The sequence below is a fragment of the Salvelinus fontinalis genome, chromosome 14, assembly GCF_029448725.1.
Source record: "Salvelinus fontinalis isolate EN_2023a chromosome 14, ASM2944872v1, whole genome shotgun sequence".
NCBI classification, from domain to species: Eukaryota; Metazoa; Chordata; class Actinopteri; order Salmoniformes; family Salmonidae; genus Salvelinus; species Salvelinus fontinalis.
The window spans coordinates 21,273,081-21,293,436 of record NC_074678.1 but is presented as its reverse complement, the minus strand read 5'-3'; the positions used below and the strand labels follow the sequence as shown (position 1 = coordinate 21,293,436).

Genomic DNA, 20,356 nt, shown 5'->3' with positions numbered 1-20,356 from the left:
GTGTTGTCATAGGCGACCATCAATCCTAATCGAAAGGGCGATAAGGGGTCCAGTGGTATTTCCCAAGCTGCGAGCTCGTCCTTTATTCCCTCCGACAGTTCATGGAGGAAGGTGTCGAACAGAGCCTCTGGATTCCAGGAACTCTCGGTGGCCAATGTGCGAAAATCTACTGCGTAGTCTGCCACACTATGGGAGTTCAGATGTACCTGCAATACTTTAAGCCGTCTTCCTCCCAGGCACCGGAAAATCGAAAAACCTTCCTCACTTCTGCCATGAATTCCTCCAAGCTCTTGCACACAGCGGATTGCTGCTCCCACACAGCTGTTGCCAAGGAGAGCGCCCTTCCAGACATTAGCGCGATTAAATACGCTATCCTTGATCGGTCCGACGGGAATGAAGAGGGCTGGAGTTTGAATATGAGAGAGCACTGGGAAAGGAATGCCCGACAGGTACCAGAATTGCCTGCATAACGTTCCGGAAGAGGTAAGTGGGGCTCTCGGGGAGCCGGGGAAGGTTGAACCTATCCACCACTAGTAGGAAGGTTACTGGGTGGTTGGGAGGTCTCAGACGTGACGTTCTGCCTATGAGCTAATTCACTGATTTGCTCCCTTATCGCCTTGAACCCTTGGTCGTGGCGTTCCGTCAGGGAATGAAGCCCTTCCAAAAGGTCCTGAAGTACCTCCTCATGCCTCCCGATGGTGGCTCCCTGCAGGGAGCTCCGATATGTATTAAAACAAAAGGAGTAAGCAAAGGCAGGTCGGGGACAGGCGAGAGTTCGTAAACCAGGTCAGAGTCCAAACAGTACCAGACGATAGGCAATCTCGAAGTCAGGCCAGGCAAGGGTCAGAAACCAGATCCGAGTCCAAAACAGTGCAAGGGGATAGGCAGGCTGGTAATCCGAACAGTCAGAGTGGCAGGCAGGCGGGTTCGGAGTCAGGACAGGCAAGGGTCGAAACCAGGAGGACTAGAAACAAACAGAGACTGGGAGAAATAGGAGCAAGGAAAAACGCTGGCTGACTTGGCAAACAAGACGAACTGGCACAGAGAGACAGGAAACACAGGGATATATACACCGGGGAAAATAAGCGACACCTGGAAGAGGTGGAGACAATCACAAGGACAGGTTTAGAAGATCAGGGTGTGACACACAAGACAGAACTCGACAGGTTTGAATTTTCTCCCAGTGCAGACATCAAACTCCAAATCCCCAGGTCCAGCGTAATAGTGAGCAGGTGGAGCAGCTTGGAGTCCTGTCTTCAATTCCTCCACCAATTCAGCCAGCATTGTGTTTCTGTTCAAAACAGGCCTTGGGAAGAAGGTCTGTCTGCACTGGGGGCATTTGTAGACTCCCCTCTGATCATCCTGATCCCAGCAGTCCTCAATACAGTCCATACAGTACCTGTGTCCACAAGGAATTGCCACCGGATCCTTCAATATGTCCAGACAGATCGAACAACAGAATTGGTCCCTAGCAACAGAAATATTAGCAGCTGCCATTTTTCTTGTCAACAGACAGGTCTATAGACTTGGAATGAGTTCCAATAATTTTTTCAAAGTAAAGAGTACAGACCATCCGATTAAATGCATCAAGTGTAGAGGCAATGTTGTGTTGAGTCGTAAAATGGAGGTGAGGGAGTCTGACTTAAGTTTACATTTCTCTGAAACCTTCCTTCAGATAAGGAGTGGCTTATGGAACCTGTTTAGCAGGTTGTATGTATGACGATTGTGGATCAAAATATGTCACGTAATAGAAAGGTATTATGAGGAGTGGTTTGTAGAATGGACGTGGTTTGTAGAATGGCTGCAAATCAAAACTGTAGGTTTCACTTAAAAGGTTTTAAAACTTCTTATGGCTGCAGCCCGGCGTCGGTACACTTATGACAACAGCCACTTCAAGTGCAGGGCGCGAAATTCAAAATATATATTTTTTAAATATTTAACTTTCACACATTAACAAGTCCAATACAGCAAATGAAAGGTACACATCTTGTGAATCCAGCCAACATGTCCGATTTTAAAAATGTTTTACAGCGGAAACAGCACGTATATTTATGTTAGCTCACCACCAAATACAAAAAGGACAGACATTTTTCACAGCACAGGTAGCATGCACAAAGCCAACCTAACTAACCAAGAACCAACCAAACTAACCAACAAACAACTTCATCAGATGACAGTCTTATAACATGTTATTCAATAAATCTGTTTTGTTCGAAAAATTTGCATATTTCAGGTATAAATCATAGTTTACATTGCAGCTACAATCAGAAATTGCACCGAAAGCAGCCAGAATAATTACAGACACCAACGTCAAATACCTAATTACTCATCATAAAACATTTCTGAAAAATACATAGTGTACAGCAAATGAAAGACAGGCATCTTGTGATTCCAGCCAATATTTCCGATTTATTAAGAGTTTTACAGCGAAAACACAATATAGCGTTATATTAGCTTACCACAATAGCCAGAAACACATGCCATTTCCCAGTAGCAAAAGGTTAGCGATCGTAACAAACCAGTAAAAGATATATAATTTTTGACTAACCTTGATATTCTTCATCAGATGACAGTCCTATAACATCAGGTTATACATACACGTATGTTTTGTTCGAAAAGGGCATATTTAGAGCTGAAATCAGTGGTTATACATTCTGCTAACGTAGCTACTATTTCCCACAACGTTCGGATATTTTTCTGACACTTTTTCTGACACACATATTCTGACCAAATAGCTATTCATAAACATAACTAAAAAATAAATGTTGTATAGGAAATGATAGATCCATTAGTTCTTAATGAAATCGCAGTGTTAGAATTCTAAAAAATAACTTCATTACGACATCCAGCTTCGGTATAGCTGAGTACCCAAACGTTGGGCGCCGACGACTAGTTCACATGCACGACAGATATATGAAATAGCATCATAAAATGTTTCTTACTTTTGCTGATCTTTCATCAGAATGTTGGACAAGGGGTCCTTTGCCCAGAACAGTCGTTGTTTGGATTTGGAACGGCCACTTTCCCTCTCGATTTAGCAAGTGCACTAGCCAAGTGGCACGAATCGCTCCATCGTCAACAAAGAGAACGGAACACGGCAAAACTCCCGAAAAAATTTCAATAATCTGATTAAACTATATTGAAAAAACATACTTTACGGTGATATGGTCACATGTATCAAATAAAATCAAAGCCGGGGATAGTAGTCGCCTATAACGGCAGCTAAACAGAAGGCAAATCCAGGAACCGCCTCGCGCTCTCCAGAAAACCGGAAATGGGGGACAAGTCATACAAAGAGCTTGTATTCCACTTCAGACCAAGATAAACACTAAATTTCTTCTCTCACCGCCTCTTGACATCCAGGGGAAGGTGTATGACGTGCATGTATACTCATACGTATCATGCCCATTTATAGGCAGGAAGTAGAACAGAGCATCGATTTCAGACTTTCCACTTCCTGGTCAGGAAGTTTGTGCCAAATGAGTTCTGTTTGACTCACAGATATAATTCAAACTGTTTTAGAAACTAGAGAGTGTTTTCTATCCAATAGTAATAATAATATGCATATTGTACGAGCAAGAATTGAGTACGAGGCCGTTTGAAATGGGCACCTTTTATCTGGCTACTCAATACTGCCCCTGCAGCCCAAACAGGTTAAAAGGTTTTCTCAAGATACAGTTCATGATTAACCTGTCTAGGATCAGCGTGGCGCTAGCGGCACACCCCCCCCCCCCCCACTGAAAAACCAGTGCCGCGAAATTCAAAAAAAATATTTTTTTAAAATATTTAACTTTCACACATTAAAGTCCAATACAGCTAATGAAAGACACAGATCTTATGAATCCAGTCAACATTTCCGATTTTTAAAATGTTTTACAGGGAAGACACAATATGTAAAGATGTACATCTATTACCTAAAAACACATTAGCATATTCCACCATCTTTTATTTGTCCACCAACACCAGTAGCCATCACCAATTCGGCTAAACTAAGATATTTATAGCCCCTAACCAACAAAAAAACTCATTAGATGACAGTCTGATAACATATTTATGGTATGGGATAGGTTTTGTTAGAAAAAAGTGCATATTTCAGGTATATGGCATAGTTTACAATTGCACCCACCATCACAAATGGACTAGAATAATTACAATGAGCAACGTGTTTACCTAACTACTAATCATCAAACATTTCGTAAAAATACACAGCATACACGAATCGAAAGACACAGATCCTGTGAATACAGACAATATTTCAGATTTTCTAAGTGTCTTACAGCGAAAACACAATAAATCGTTATATTAGCTTAGCACATAGCAATTAGCAGCCCAGCATTGATTCTAGCCAAAGTGAGCGATAAAAGTCAACATCGCCAAAAGATATTAATTTTTTCACTAACCTTCTCAGAATTCTTCCGATGACACTCCTGTAACATCACATTACAACATGCATATACAGTTTGATCGAAAATGTTTATATTTAGCCACCAAAATCATGGTTAGACAATGTGAAATGTAACTCAGCTGGTCAGAATTTGTCCTTGCGCCACTTAGACAGTGATCTACTCTTATACATAAATACTCATAAACGTGACTAAAAAATATAGGGTGGACAGGGATTGATAGACAATTTAATTCTTAATACAATTGCGTTATTACATTTTTTAATTTATCCTTACTTTTCAATACAGTTTGCGCCAAGCGAAGCTACGTCAAAAAACATGGCGTCCTAAGCCACTAAAATGTTTCGACAGAAACACGATTTATCATAATAAAAATGTCCTACCTTGAGCTGTTCTTCCATCAGTATCTTGGGCAAAGGATCCTTTCTTGGGAGAAATCGTCTTTTGGTGGAAAGCTGTCCTCTTGCCATGTGGAAATGTCAACTACGTTCGGGATGAACTGAAAAGCGTTCCCAACTTTTCACATCGTTGCAAAAATAAATGTCCCAAAATCGCACTAAACGGATATAAATTGCTATAAAACGCTTTAAATTAACTACTTTGTGATGTTTGTAACTCCTATAACGAGTGAAAAGATGACCGGAGAAATATAACAGGCTAAACTAATGCTTGGAACAGGAGAGGGTCGGTGTCTTCCACGCGCGTTACGCAGCAAGAAAAGACTTGCTAGCTAAAGGTTTTTTTCATTTGTAGTGCCTGTGAACGAGCAATCGAGCCCGTTGGAATCGTCATCACGTAAAGGCATCCAGGGGAAGACGTAAGAAGTGTCCGTATAGTCATAGCAACGACAGTGCCCGTTTAAATGACTTCAGAAAAGTGGCCAACGTTTCTCAAATCTGACTCCATGTCAGGGAAATTGCTGTAGAATGGGCTCTGTTCCACTTAGAGACAAAATTTCAACTCCTATAGAAACTATAGACTGTTTTCTATCCAATAATAATAATAATATGCATATTGTACGATCAAGGATTTTGTGGGAAGCCGTTTAAAAAATTAGCCACATTAGCATAAATAGTCTAAACAGCGCCCCCATCCCCAACAGGTTAAGTTCACAATGCGTTCAGTCAACTAAATGCATGTAGGGTGCTATAAAGGAGTGCTTTAAAGGGTTATACACAAAGCATAGTTTGATGAATGCAAACGCATTTGCAGGTAAAGGTTTGAGTTCTCGCGGGCTAAGCAACAAAGTGATTCATTAACAGGTGGTGTGGTTGTTTTCATATGGCTGTTTTTCATGTGGTGAGTCATGGAACTGGAGAGACTTTCTTCATGACGTCTCTGACATGGCTGGAGAAAATGTGACTTCATATCTTTGGCATGATACTGTGTGCTGCAATGCATAATTGATGGATATAAAGTGTCTGCAGGTGGAAGATTCCGAGATGTGGAAGGTGTGGAAAAGAAGGTCATGGTGAATGTGAGGAACAAACTGTGAATTGTTGGAAATCATGTTACTACATATTTGGAGTGCCCGTCGAGGGTGAAAGAGAATGAAGTTGCCTAAGTCAGAGCCGTCCAGTGCATTTTATACACAGAGGCGGTTAAAAGGGTTGAGGGAACGAATGGTCCCCCCTAAGGACTTCATTGTGTTGGATAGTCCTTCACTGCAGGCTGCAGAGTTGATCTCCCACCAGCAGGAGCCAGAGATATTACGTGTAAAGAAGGTGGACTTTGTGATTTAAAGTGCACAATGCGTTTAGTTGACTCTTTGCATGTAGGGTGCTATAGAGGGATATACTCTTAGACCTTTGTCTGAAAGCATAGCTTGATGAATGCAAATGCATTAGCAGGTAAATGTTTGAGTCCTCGGGGGGCTAAGGAACATGGTGATTCATTAACACCCTTGTGTGCAGTGGTTGTTTCCATGTGGCGAGTCATGGAACTGGAGAGACTTCATGACATCCATTTTACATTTACATTTTAGTCATTTAGCAGACGCTCTTATCCAGAGCGACTTACAGTAGAGTGCATACACGGACCTCCCGGTTGCGACAGAGCCTGGGCGCAAACCCAGCCCAGCCTGGGCGCGAACCCAGAGACTCTGGTGGCGCAGTGCCCTAGACCACTGCGCCACCCGGGAGGTCATCCCTGACATGGTTTGAATAAATATGTCTTTGACATTGTATGTTGCATCCTTTATGGGTAGAAGAAGGAGTAGAGAAATAAAAAGCACTAAAACATTTTAAATCCACTGATTCCACATTACTTGAGAGTAATAGAAGCAGCAGATTCTATGTGTTTTAGCCTAACCACAGGGTGTCACTAGAGCTCTTCAGAATTGTGTTCAATATATCTTTGGCCTGTCCAGTTCTCTCAGGTCAGTGCAGGTGAAAGAAGACAAGCAGAGAAATGGGACACGCTTAGGAACCATTATGGACTTCTGACATTACCATTCAGTTTAATGTTGCTTTTTTAAAAACAAAATAACAGCCTTAACAACAATAATCATCTATATTCTGCATAACAATGTCATTAAGAAAATAATACATTTAATTTCACTAGTCTTAACCCCCCTAGAATCGATTGATTCGCCCGCTTGTCAATCGAATTAGCATACTACAAAATTCCCCATCAAAATCTGTCTGGTTAAGCTAGAGATATCTGTTTTTTTTTTGCATGGGCTGCTGCATCTGTGGTGGAAGGTGGCAAAGCTACAGCATTGTTTGTCAGACCAGGAGACATCCCGAAAATGTGTCTTCTCACAAAAACATCTGCAGAGTTCGAACGGTTTAGGATAGAAACGAATATGAACCCACCATCGAAAGCTGAGACTCTCACGAACACATACATTTTGGTTGTTAAATGCATCAAGTGTAGAGGCAATGTTGTGTTGAGATGTAGACTGGGAGTGAGTCTGAGTTAAGTTTTGTCTACTCTGAAACCTTCATTCAGATAAGGAGTGGTTTATGGAACCTGTTTAGCAGGTTGTATGGATAACAAATGTGGATCAAAGTACACATAATTGAAAGGTCTGGTGGGGAGTGGCTGCTAGAAACAACATAGCTAACTCATATGTACAATCAAATTGTACAAAACTCCTCCTACTTCTCTTCTACCCTGGAGGGGTGCCTGCGACCCTACTAGTCACCACACACCTCATTCAACCAGATCACAGATAACCCTTTAAATGCCCCCACCTGCAGTCATTAGTCCTCTTTCAACCAAACCAACATGGACCACTACAGACGCGTTATTGAATGTGTATTGCATGAGTGTGGAGTGGCGGCCAAGGTATTTTGTTCCTATTGCTATGTAGATTTATATTGTTTGATTGTTGTGCATATAAGTGCACTTCCCTTATTTGCTAGTTGTGTAACACTGTAGCATTTGGAGTATTTTAGTTTGGATATATTTGCCCTTTATTTACCATGCACCTCTGTTTTATTTTAAAGTCATGTTTCTGTTTACCTAGACATCAACATCTTTCAGCTGTGACATTTGAAGGCTACAAAACACTAACAAAGCTGTTCTAAATTTTTTTTAAAGGTTACCCACTCCTTGTGTTCTTACAGACATACCCATCGCGTTACCTCGCACCCATCCCTACCCAGACTTTAAGCTATTTTTCAATAACTGACTACATATGCCATGTCACTCCATATGTTAAATGTCAATGTACTGTAATTTGAAATTGGACATTACCCCCCCCCCCCCCCCCCCCAAAAGGTAAGCCCCATCTTTCCCATCCCAACCTATCTCTGAGTTGAACAGTGGCTTCAGCCTCTGTCCCTACCCTGAGGCCTCAGGAACATGACGTCTTAGCTGACACACACTCTTATTTCCAATCCCCGGTGCATGTCCTCTTGTGTGTCCCCAGAGCAGTATGTGTATTGGGTGGGTTAAGGCTTCCTCTCCCCGAAGGAGAGATAGTAGTAGAGAGTGGGGTAAGTTAAGAGTTAAGTTGAGCCACCCTTGTTTCTGTGAAACCATACACAAAAGTAAGAATTTGACCAAATTTAGGAAGAGCTAATTTAATGGAGTCTGAAGGATAATGTAAGTTATGTCTCAAACTGATTTTCACCAAGTCAAATGTATTTGTGTTAGAGGTTTCATGATGCTTGATACTAAACCATAGTAGATCATTTTACTATTATTCTATACATCAGTTGGTCTCTAAGTGCTTTATGAGGTCCTAAACCTAGCATGAAAGTAGACCACACTATCTACCTAGAAAGTTTTCATCTGTATTATTCGTAGCTGTCTACATACCACTCAATGAGCTGTATACCGCCATAAGCAAACAGGAAAATGCTCATCCAGAGGTGGCGCTCCTAGTGGCCGGGGACTTTAATGCAGGGAAGAAACTTAAATCAGTTTAACCTAATTTCTATCAGCATGTTAAATGTGCAACCAGAGGGGAAAAAAATTCTAGACCACCTTTACTCCACACACAGAGACGCGTACAAAGCTCTCCCTCACCCGCCATTTGGCAAATCTGACAATAATTATATCCTCCTGATTCTTGCTTACAAGCAAAAATGTAAGCAGGAAGCACCAGTGACTCGTTCTATAAAACAGTGGTCAGATGAAGCAGATGCTAAACTACAGGACTGTTTTGCTTTCACAGATTGGAACATGTCCCGGGATTCTTCCGATGGCATTGAGGAGTACACCACATCAGTCACTGACTTTATCAATAAGTGCATCGAGGACATCGTCCCCACAGTGACTGTACGTACATACCCCAAGCAGAGGCCACGGATTTACAGGCAACATTCGTACTGACCTAAAGAGTAGAGCTGCCGCTTTCAAGGAGCGGGACTCTAACCCGGAAGCTTATAAGAAATCCCGCTATGCCCTCCGACGAACCATCAAACAGGCAAAGCGTCAGTACAGGACTAAGATCGAATTGTACTACACCGACTCAGATGCTCGTCGGATGTGACAGGGCTTGCAAACTATTAAGGGAAGTACAGCCGCGAACTGCCCAGTGACACGAGCCTACCAGACGAGCTAAATAACTTCTATGCTCGCTTCAAGGCTAGTAACACTGAAACATGCATGAGAGCATCAGCTGTTCTGGATGACTGTTTGATCACACTCTCTGCAGCCGAAGTGAGTAAGACCTCTAAACAAGTCAACATTCACAAGGCTGCAGGGTCAGACAGATTACCAGGACGTGTACTCCGAGCATGCACTGACCAACTGGCAAGTGTCTTCACTGACATTTTCAACCGCTCCCTGTCTGAGTCTGTAATACCAACATGTTTCAAGCAGACCACCATAGTCTCTGTGCCCAAGAACACTAAGGTAACCTGCCTAAATGACTACCGACCCTTGGCACTCACGTCTGTAGCCATGAAATGCTTTGAAAGGCTGGTCATGGCTCACATCAACACCATTATCTCAGTAACCCTAGACCCACTCCAATTTGCATACCGCACCAACAGATACACAGATGACACAATCTCTATGCACTCCACACTGCCCTTTCCCACCTGGACAAAAGGAACACCTATGTGAGAATGCTATTCATTGACTGCAGCTCAGCGTTCAACACTATAGTGCCCTCAAAGCTCATCACTAAGCCAAGGACCCTGGGACTAAACACCTCCCTCTGCAACTGGATCCTGAACTTCCTGACGGGCCGCCCCCAGGTGGTAAGGGTAGGTAACAACACATCCGTCACACTGATCCTCAACACAGGGGACCCTCAGGGGTGCCTGTTCAGTCCCCTCTAGTACTCCCTGTTCACTCATGACTGCATGAACATGCACAACTCCAAACCATCATTAAGTTTGCTGATGATCACCGACAATGATGAGACACCCGATAGGGGGGAGGTCAGAGACCTGACCATGTGGTACAAGGACAACAACCTCTCCCTCAACGTGATCAAGACCAAGGAGATGATTGTGGACTACAGGAAAAGGAAGACTGAGCACACCCCCATTCTCATGGACGGGGCTGAGGTGGAGCAGGTTGAGAGCTTCAAGTTCCTTGGTAACCACATCACCAACAAACTAACATGGTCCAAGCACACCAAGACATTCGTGAAGAGAGCACGAAAAAGCCTATTCCCCCTCAGGAGACTGAAAAGATTTGACATGGGTCCTCAGATCCTCAAAAGGTTTTACAGCTGCACCATCGAGAGCATTCTGATTGGTTGCATCACTGCCTGGTATGGCAACTGCTCGTTCTCTGACCGCAAAGCACTACAGAGGGAAGTGCGTACGGCCCAGTACATCACAGGGGCCAAGTTTCCTGCCATCCAGGTCCTCTATACCAGGCGCTGTCAGAGAAAGGCTCTAATAATTGTCAAAGACTCCAGCCACCTCAGTCACTGTTCTCTCTGCTACTGCACGGCAAGCGGTACCAGAGCGCCAGGTCTAGGTCCAAGAGGCTTCTAAACATCTTCTACCCCCAAGCCATAAGACTCCTGATCAGTTAATTAAATGGCTACCCAGACTATTTGCGTTATCCCCCCTTCTACGCTGCTGCTGCTCTTTGTTATTATCTATGCATAGTCACTTTAATACCTCAAGATGTGCAAGATAGCGCCGATAGAGATGGCAGCTTCGCTTCAAATCCTTAGGAAACTGTGGAGTATTTAGTTTTTTTATGTATAATTTCTTACATTGTTCGCCCAGAAAAACTTAAGTGTTATTACATACAGCCGGGAAGAACTATTGGATATCAGAGAGACATCAATTTACCAGCACAACCAGCACCCACCGCTCCTGAGGATATATGTAAAAAATTAGGGCAAGAGTTGCTTTCCAAAGAGATATCTGGGATTGTAACATACTCTGTTTCACGGAGACATGGCTAGCTGCGGACATGCTGTTGGAGTCCATACAGCCAACGGGATTTTTAGTGCATCGCGCAGACAGGAACAAACATCTCTTTGGTAAGAAGAAGGGCGGGGGTGTATCTTCCATGATTAATGACTCCTGGTGTAATTGTAACAACATACAATAACTCAAGTCATTTTGTTCACCTGACCTGTAGAATTCCTCAATCAAATGCCGACCGTATTATCTCCCAAGAGAACTCTCCTCGGTTATCATCACAGCCGTGTATATCCCCCCGCAAGTTGATACCAAGAAAGCCATCAAGAAACTTCACTGGACTTTATGCAAACTGGAAACCATATATCCTGAGGCTGCATTTATTGTAGTTGGGGATTTTAACAAAGCTAATCTGAGAACAAGGCTACCTAAATTCTACCAGCATATCGACTGCAGTACACGAGCGAGTAACACACTCGACCACTGCTACTGTAACTTCCGCAATGCAAACAAGGCCCTCCCCCACCCTCCTTTTGGCAAATCTGACAATGACTCCATCTTGTTGCTCCCCTCCTATAGGCAGAAACTAAAACAGGAAGCACCCGTGCTTAGGTCTATCCATCGCTGGGCTGACCAATTGGATTCCACGCTTCAAAATGTATTCGATCACTTGGACTGGAATATGTTCCGGGTAGCCTCAGACAATAACATTGAAGTATACGCTGACTCGGTGAGCGAGTTTATAAGGAAGTGTATAGGAGATGTTGTACCCATTGTGACTATTAAAACATTCCCTAACCAGAAACTGTGGATTGATGGCAGCATTCACACAAAACTGAAAGCACGTACAACTGCAATTAATTATGGCAAGGCGACTGGAAATATGGCCGAATATTAACAGTGTAGTTATTCCCTCCGTAAGGCAATCAAACAAGCAAAGTCTCAGTATAGAGACAATTCAACGGCTCAAACACAAGACGTATGTGTCAGGGTCGACAGATAATCACGCATTACAAAAAGAAAACCAGCCCCGTCGCGGACATCGACACCTTGCTCCCAGACAAATTAAACAACTGCGCGTTTTGAGGACATTACAGTGCCACCGACATGGCCTGCTACCAAAGACTGTGGGCTCTCCTTTTACGTGGCCGATTGGAGTAAGACATTTAAACGTGTTAACTCTCACAAGGCTGCCGGCCCAGACTGCATCCCTAGCCAAGTCCTCAGAGCATGCGCATATTCAGTCAATCCCTATCCCATTCTGCTGTCCCCACATGCTTCAAGATGGCCACCATTGTTCCTGTTCCCAAGAAATCTAAGGTAACTGAACTAAATTACTATCGCCCCGTAGCACTCAATTCTGTCATCATGAATTGCTTGAAGAGACTAGTCAAGGATCATATCAACTCCACCCTACCTGTCACCCTAGACCCACTCCAATTTGCTAACCGCCCCAATAGGTCCACAGACCAATAGGTCCACAGATGTGATCGCCATCACACTGCCCAATCCCATCTGGAGAAGAGGAATACCTATGTAAGAATGCTGTTCACTGACTACAGCTCAGCATTCAACACCATAGTACCCTCCAAACTTATCATTACGCTTGAGACCTTGGGTCTCCATCTATGTAACATTGACAAAATCAGAAACTTTCTGTCCAAAAATGATGCAGATAAATGTATCCATGCTTTTGTTACTTCTAGGTTAGACTACTGAAATGCTCTACTTTCCGGCTACCCGGATAAAGCATTAAATAAACTTCAGTTAGTGCTAAACACGGCTGCTAGAATCTTGCTAGCCTCTCTACACTGGCTTCATGTTAAGGCAAGGGCTGATTTCAAGGTTTTACTGCTGACCTACAATGCATTATGGGCTTTGGGCTTGCATGGGCTTGATCCTAACTATCTTTCCGATTTAGTCCTGCCGTACATACCTACACGTACGCTACGGTCTCAAGACGCATGCCCCCTTACTGTCCCTATAATTTCTAAGCAAACAACTGGAGGCAGGGCTTTCTCCTATAGAGCTCCATTTTTATGGAATGGTCTGCCTACTCATGTGAGAGAGGCAGACTCGGCCTCAACCTTTAAGTCTTTATTGAAGACTCATCTCTTCAGTGGGTCCTATGATTGAGTGTAGTCTGGCCCAGGAGTGTGAAGGTGAAAGGAAAGGCACTGGAGCAACGAACCGCCCTTGCTGTCTCTGCCTGGCTGGTTCCCCTCTCTCCACTGGGATTCTCTGCCTCTAACCCTATTACAGGGGCTGAGTCACTGGCTTACTGATACTCTTCCATGCCGTCTCTAGGAGGGGTGCGTCAGTTGAGTGGGTTGAGACAATGACGTGATCTTCCTGTCCGGGTTGGCGCCCCCCCTTGGGTTGTGCTTTGTCTCAGGATGGTACGTTGGTGTTTGAAGATATCCCTCTAGTGGTGTGGGGGGCTGTGCTTTGGCAAAGTGCTGCCTGTTTGGCCCTGTCCAGGGGTATCGTCGGATGGGGCCACGGTGTCTCCCGACCCCTCCTGTCTCAGCCTCCAGTATTTATGCTGCAGTAGTTTATGTGTCCGGTGGCTAGGGACAGTCCGTTATATCTAGAGTATTTCTCCTGTCCTAGCCCGGTGTTCTGTGTGAATATAAGTTCTCTCTGTGTCTCTGTGTCTCTGTGTCTCTGTGTCTCTGTGTCTCTCTGTCTCTGTGTCTCTCTGTCTCTCTGTCTCTCTGTCTCTCTGTCTCTCTGTCTCTCTGTCTCTCTGTCTCTCTGTCTCTGTGTCTCTGTGTCTCTGTGTCTCTGTGTCTCTGTGTCTCTGTGTCTCTCTGTCTCTCTGTCTCTCTGTGTCTCTGTGTCTCTGTGTCTCTGTGTCTCTGTGTCTCTGTCTCTCTGTCTCTCTGTCTCTCTGTCTCTCTGTCTCTGTGTCTCTGTGTCTCTGTGTCTCTGTGTCTCTGTGTCTCTCTGTCTCTCTGTCTCTCTGTCTCTCTGTCTCTCTGTCTCTGTGTCTCTGTGTCTCTGTGTCTCTGTGTCTCTCTGTCTCTCTGTCTCTCTGTCTCTCTGTCTCTCTGTGTGTGAACCTGAGCCCTAGGACCATGCCTCAGTACTACCTGGCCTGATGACTCCTTGCTGTCCTCAGTCCACCTGGCCGGGCCGTTCAACTGTTTTGCCTGCGGCTATGGAACCCTGACCTGTTCACCGGATGTGCTACCTGTCCCAGACCTGCTGTTTTCAACTCTCTAGAGACAGCAGGAGCAGTAGAGATACTCTGAATGATCGGTTATGAAAAGCCAACTGACATTTACTTCTGAGGTGCTGACCTGTTGCACCCTCGACAACCACTGTGATTATTATTTGACCCTGCTGGTCATCTATAAACATTTGAACAACTTGGACGTGTTCTGTTATAATCACCACCCGGCACAGCCAGAAGAGGACTGGCCACCCCTCATAGCCTGGTTCCTCTCTAGGTTTCTTCCTAGGTTTTGGTCTTTCTAGGGAGTTTTTCCTAGCCACCGTGCTTCTACACCTGCATTGCTTGCTGTTTGGGGTTTTAGGCGGGGTTTCTGTACAGCACTTTGAGATATCAGCTGATGTAAGAAAGGCTATATAAATACATTTGATTGATTGATGGTCTTGACCCCCCCCCCCCCCCCCCTGTGCAACTGGGTCCAGGACTTCCTGACGGGCCGACCCCAGGTGATGAAGGTAGGAAACAACATCTCCACTCTGGATCCTCAACACTGAGTCCCCACAAGGGTGCGTTCTCAACCCTTTCATGTACTCCTTGTTCCCCCACGACTGCATGGCCATGCACGCTTCCAACTCAATCATGAAGTTTGCAGATGACACTACAGTGGTAGGCTTGATTACCAACAACGACGAGACGGCCTACAGGGAGGAGGTGAGTGCCCTCGGAGTGTGGTGTCAGGAAAATAACCTCTCACTCAATGTCAGCAAAACAAAATACATGATTGTGGACTTCACTAAACAGCAAAGGGAGCACCCCCCTTTCCACATCGACGTTGACAGCAGTGGAGAAGGTGGAAAGTTAAGTCCCTCTGTGTACATATCACCGACAAACTGAAATTGTCCACACATATAGACAGTGTGGTGAAGAAGGTGCAGCAGCACCTCTTCAACCTCAGGAGGCTGAAAAAATGTGGCTTGTCACTGAAAACCCTCACTAACTTTTACAGGTGCAGCAGGTATTCTAATGGTTAGAGCTTTGGGCCAGTAACCGAAAGGTTGCTAGATTGAATCCCTGAGCTGACAAGGTAAAAATCTGTCATTCTACCCCTGAACAAGGCAGTTAACCCACTGTCCCTAGGCCGTTATTGTAAATAAGAAATTGTTCTTAAGTGATTTGCCTAGTTAAATAAAGGTAAAACAATTTAAGGTGCACAATTGAGAGCATCCTGTCGGGCTGTATCTGCCTGGTATGGCAACTGCACAGCCCACAACTTCAGGGCTCTCCAGAGGGTGATGTGGTCCGCACAACACATAATCAGGGGCAAACTACCTGCCCTCCAGGACACCTACAACACATGATGTCACAGGAAGTCAAAAAAGATCATCAAGAACAATAACCACCTGTGCCACTACCTGTTCCCCCCATTTCCATCCAGAAGGTGAGGTCAGTACAGGTGCATCAAAGCTGGAACAGAGTGATTGAAAAGTTTTGTTTATTAATTCGTCCATTTAAAAAAACACGCACACATAAAACTTAAAACCCATACATGCACATGAATAAAATCATCGAGGATAACACACAATAAAGTCTGGGACTTATTTCCATTGTGGTCCTCTTGAGACAAGATGGCTAGACAAGATCAATCAAAAACAGCTTCTATCTCAAGGCCATCAGATTGTTGAACAGCCACCACCAGCACAGAGAGGCGGCTGCCTACCTAGTCACAGACTTGGCCACTTTAAAAAATGGAACACTAGTCACTTTAATAATGCCACTTTAAGAATGTTTACAAATCTCACATGACTCATCTCATGTATATATACTGCATATTGTATCCTTCACTGTAAATTCTTTATTCTCTATTGTATCTTAGCTGCTCTGTCACTGCTCATCCATATATTTTATACTTATATATTCTCATCCCATTCCTTTACTAGATTGTGTGTATTAGGTTTTGTTGTGGAATATGTTAGATATTAGGTTTTGTTGTGGAATTGTTAGATATTACCTGTTAGATACTGCTGCACTGTCAGATCTAGAAGCATAAGCATTTCGCTACACTCGCAATAACATCTGCTAACCATGTGTACGTGGCCAATAACATTTGATTTGATTTGAACTCTACCTACATGTACATATTACCTCAACACCGGTGCCCCCGCACATTGACTTTGTACCGGTACCCCTTGTACATAGCCCCGCTATTGTTATTCACTGCTGCTCTTTAATTATTTGGCGCATGTGACAAATAAAATGTTATTTGATTTGATTTGAAAGTGCGTACTTGTAGCTGTGTTGGCTAATATAGTCAAAATGTTTGCTCTGGTAAGTTGAGCCAATGGCAAGTTTAACAAATTGAAGTGTTTTCTTCCCAGGTGTAATACAAGGCGTTATTGCTGGGATTTGAGGTAACAGGGCCTGGTCCGTTAAAAGTGTTAAAACAAAGAAGTACAAAGTGTTAGGTTTTAAGGCTGTTTTAAAAGATGCTTAAAATTATTTAAAGACAAAAAGGAAATTCTGATTGTTAAATTGTGTTTTGGAAATTAAGATAGACATGGTTTAAAAAAGTAGTGGTAATATTTCATTCAGAACAGACATTTGTAAGTGGCTTAACGTGCCCTGTTCCGCAGATCAACTTACAACTTACACCAAGTTGTGCCAAGAGACCACTTTTTTGGGCAAGCTATGTTTTAAAAACTGTTTACATGAATTCTGAATTATTCCACAGTTACACAACAGCCTGAAATATATGTAGATATCTTTGTTGGAAATAATACTATATTTCTCTTGATGGAGTGATGCTGAATGTAAACAATTGGTCAACTTACCCCACTCTCCCCTGCAGGACAGAGACACCATGTCAAACTATTCCTGGAGGAGACTTCATGCAACACATGTACCCCAGTGGCTCTCTTGCAGAAGATGTTCATTTTCCATCCATTGAGGAAAGGCCTTAATGGTTATTTATGATTCACGTCAGTATGTTCATTTATGTAGTAGTTAATAGTATATAATAGTTTAATTTATATTCAACATTTTATCTAAAGGTTTAACTATCAATGAGGACTGTTCTGATATTTCTGTTGAATGCAAAGAAAATCAAATGAACTCTGACATGTAGTTAATGAAAAGCTATGACGAATGTGGTTAAAAATAGTGACCAAACTTGGTGGCTAAATTTAGAATGTTCAAAAATCTGGTGTGTTCTACTCTTAAAAGTGATTATCCATCTGTCTTTCGGAGCTGTAGCCCAGGAGTAATCCAACTTGAATAGAAAGTCCATGCAACAATTTATTTGAAATAGAAGTGAATTAAAATAAAGAGTGTACTTGCGGGGGTGACAATCTTTTGTATTCAAGTTGTATCATCAACTGAAGCATCTTGAGCTACACAGTGCTACTAAGCCAAATAAACAGTGTATGGAACATGTCCTGAAAGAACCCAATCAACATCAAACACTAAGACGGACTGGAGGAGTGACTGAAGCCTAATAAACCCTATTATCACGCACCTCAGTGATCGAGAGTGGCTACAGTCTACAGCCTTCTAAAAGATTCAGCCTGGATAGATTCTAGTTTGTCCATACAATGTATTTGTTACAGACTCCAGCCCCAGCCCACCTCCATAGCCCTCCACACCTCCGGCCCCAGCCTCAGCCTCAGCCTCCATCCCACCTTCGCCAGCATCCAACCCACCTTCCCCAGCCCCACCCCACCATGCCTCAGATGAAAGCGGAGAAGCCAGTCACTCAGCGGCATCTGGTCTGATATCCATCTCCTGCCCTGTGCTGTGCTGCACGTAGCCTCACAGCTGTTGATAACACATCCACCAATGACTGACAAGATTACTAAACAATGTGCACATGTGCCCCCTCCCCACCCCAGACTAGCTACCTGTCTACGGGTCAGTTGATTTAGAGAAGAAAGGCTTGCTTGTTAGTTTTGTCAGAACATTTGAGTTCCAAGTGTGTAACGTCAGGACAACAGTCTAATCAGGGGTTTCGTTCTTTCTCATTCTTTCATGTTTTGAAAATGTAATGACGAAGTTAGTTAGTCAGTCAGTCAGTCAGTCAGTTGAAAATAATATCAATCACCTAAACTACAGTATGTAGGATGCAGAACAGGGTAGCATGAATATTTTGATGTGTCAGTTGTGATTATGAGTTATAGTCTGGACACAGAAAAGCAGGCATCTCTGTCTCCTCTGCTTCTCTTAATCACACTGATTGATCATGCACAGACAAATCCAATCAAATCCAATCAAATGTTTTTTGTCACATGCGTGGTAAAAAACAGGTCTGGACTGATAGTGAAATGCTTACTTACAAGCTTTTTCCAACAATGCACCGAGAAAGAAAATGGAGAAATAATAGAAAAGTAAAACAAGTAATTAAATAATTAATAATAGATACACAATGAGTAATGATAACTTGGCTTTATACAAGGGGTACCAGTACAGAGTGGATGTGCTGGGGTACGAGGTTATTGACGTAGATAAGTACATATAACTAGAAATAAAGTCACAGATAATAAACAGCAGCAGCAGTGTATGTGATGAGTCAAAAAAGTTAGTACAAAAAGAGTCAATGCAGATAGTCTGGGTAGCTTTTTGGTTAACAATTGAACTAACAATTGATCAGTCTTATGGCTTGGGGTAGAAACTGTTCCGGGTCCTGTTGGTTCCCGACTTCGGTACCACTTGCCGTGGAGTAGCAGAGAGAACAGTCTATGCCCTGGGTGGCTGGAGTCTGACCATTTTTAGGGCCTTCCTCTGACACCAACCGTTTTGTCTCTGTCGATCTATATGTGTGCCATCAATCATGAAGGCTTTGCAGAGTCACTCCTGGAATCACAAATACAAAAATGTGGTTTAGTAGCATAACACCCTAATGCTGCCGGCGCACACACCAACCATAATCTCTCTCTCTCACCTATCTCACCTATCTCATCTATATGGTAATGCTCTAACTCTGCCTGAAATGTGGTCTTTTGTCACGCAACCAAACAACCATGTCCAATATTTTATCAACAAATTGGATCACCACAAATTTTTGTCCCTATTTCAGTCAGACATTCCATTCGCACTTCCAGAATGTGAGGTTTCGGTTAACTAACTAATGAGACAAAACATCCTCAAATACATTCCAGATTGTCATGGTAATGAGAAGATCTGTTTATTGAACTGCACCTATCCCTCAGTCATTCCCATGCTGACAGAACACAATGGGTGTTTGTTGTGTGTAGCCCTGACAGAAAGGGGCTACTGATAGTCAGGTGGGCTAGCCTGCCTCAGTGTCTACAGAAAAACAGGTGTGTTCAGGCCTAGAGGAAAATGTCATTACCACCTGGCCAGGGGCGGCTTAATACAGGGGTTTACCGGGGCTGAAGCCCCTGGGCCCAGGTTCAGGCCTGTGGGGGGCCGAAGGGGCAGTAAACAAAAAAACAAACAAAAAACAATTATTAAGGAAATGTATACTGTATGAATAGATAAAAGGGACTAAGCCCGTCTTTCAACTTACTCTTGAAAGTTGTAATAGTAGAATGCACAAAGTGCAATTTCCAAATTGGGTAGTGCGTCACCAGTTTTCCTCTTCTCATGTCATTCATTGCATACAGTACCTTAGAAAGCTATTTATAACTTGTCAGAAATGTCCAGATCAACTAGCCCATGTCAGCTTTTTAGCTAGGTTTTTTTGCCCATAAATTTTGTTGTAATGTTTGAGTCTCTTGAATATCACATGAATACATATTAGACATAGCAAAATGTATAGAATTACAAGAAACAGAGCTTTAAAACTGCAACATTTTATCTGCACCCCATGACAAAATGTGTAGAAATTCAGGAAATAAACCTGCAAAATGTTGTCTCTGTCAAAAAGAGGAGTGTAAACAGTTTGTGTCATGAACGGTGCTTGTGTCCATAGAAAATGACGTGGCACACGAGCGCGCAGGGGGACGGTGGGGGGGCGGAGGGCGGGAACCCCT

At 43.4% G+C, this 20,356-nt stretch overlaps 1 pseudogene; it reads right to left on the bottom strand.

The window, feature by feature from the left end:
• LOC129811149 (tripartite motif-containing protein 29-like) overlaps positions 1–18,130 on the bottom strand; it is a 41,024-nt pseudogene extending 22,894 nt beyond the window's left edge.
• Between the last annotated feature and the right edge of the window lie 2,226 nt (positions 18,131–20,356).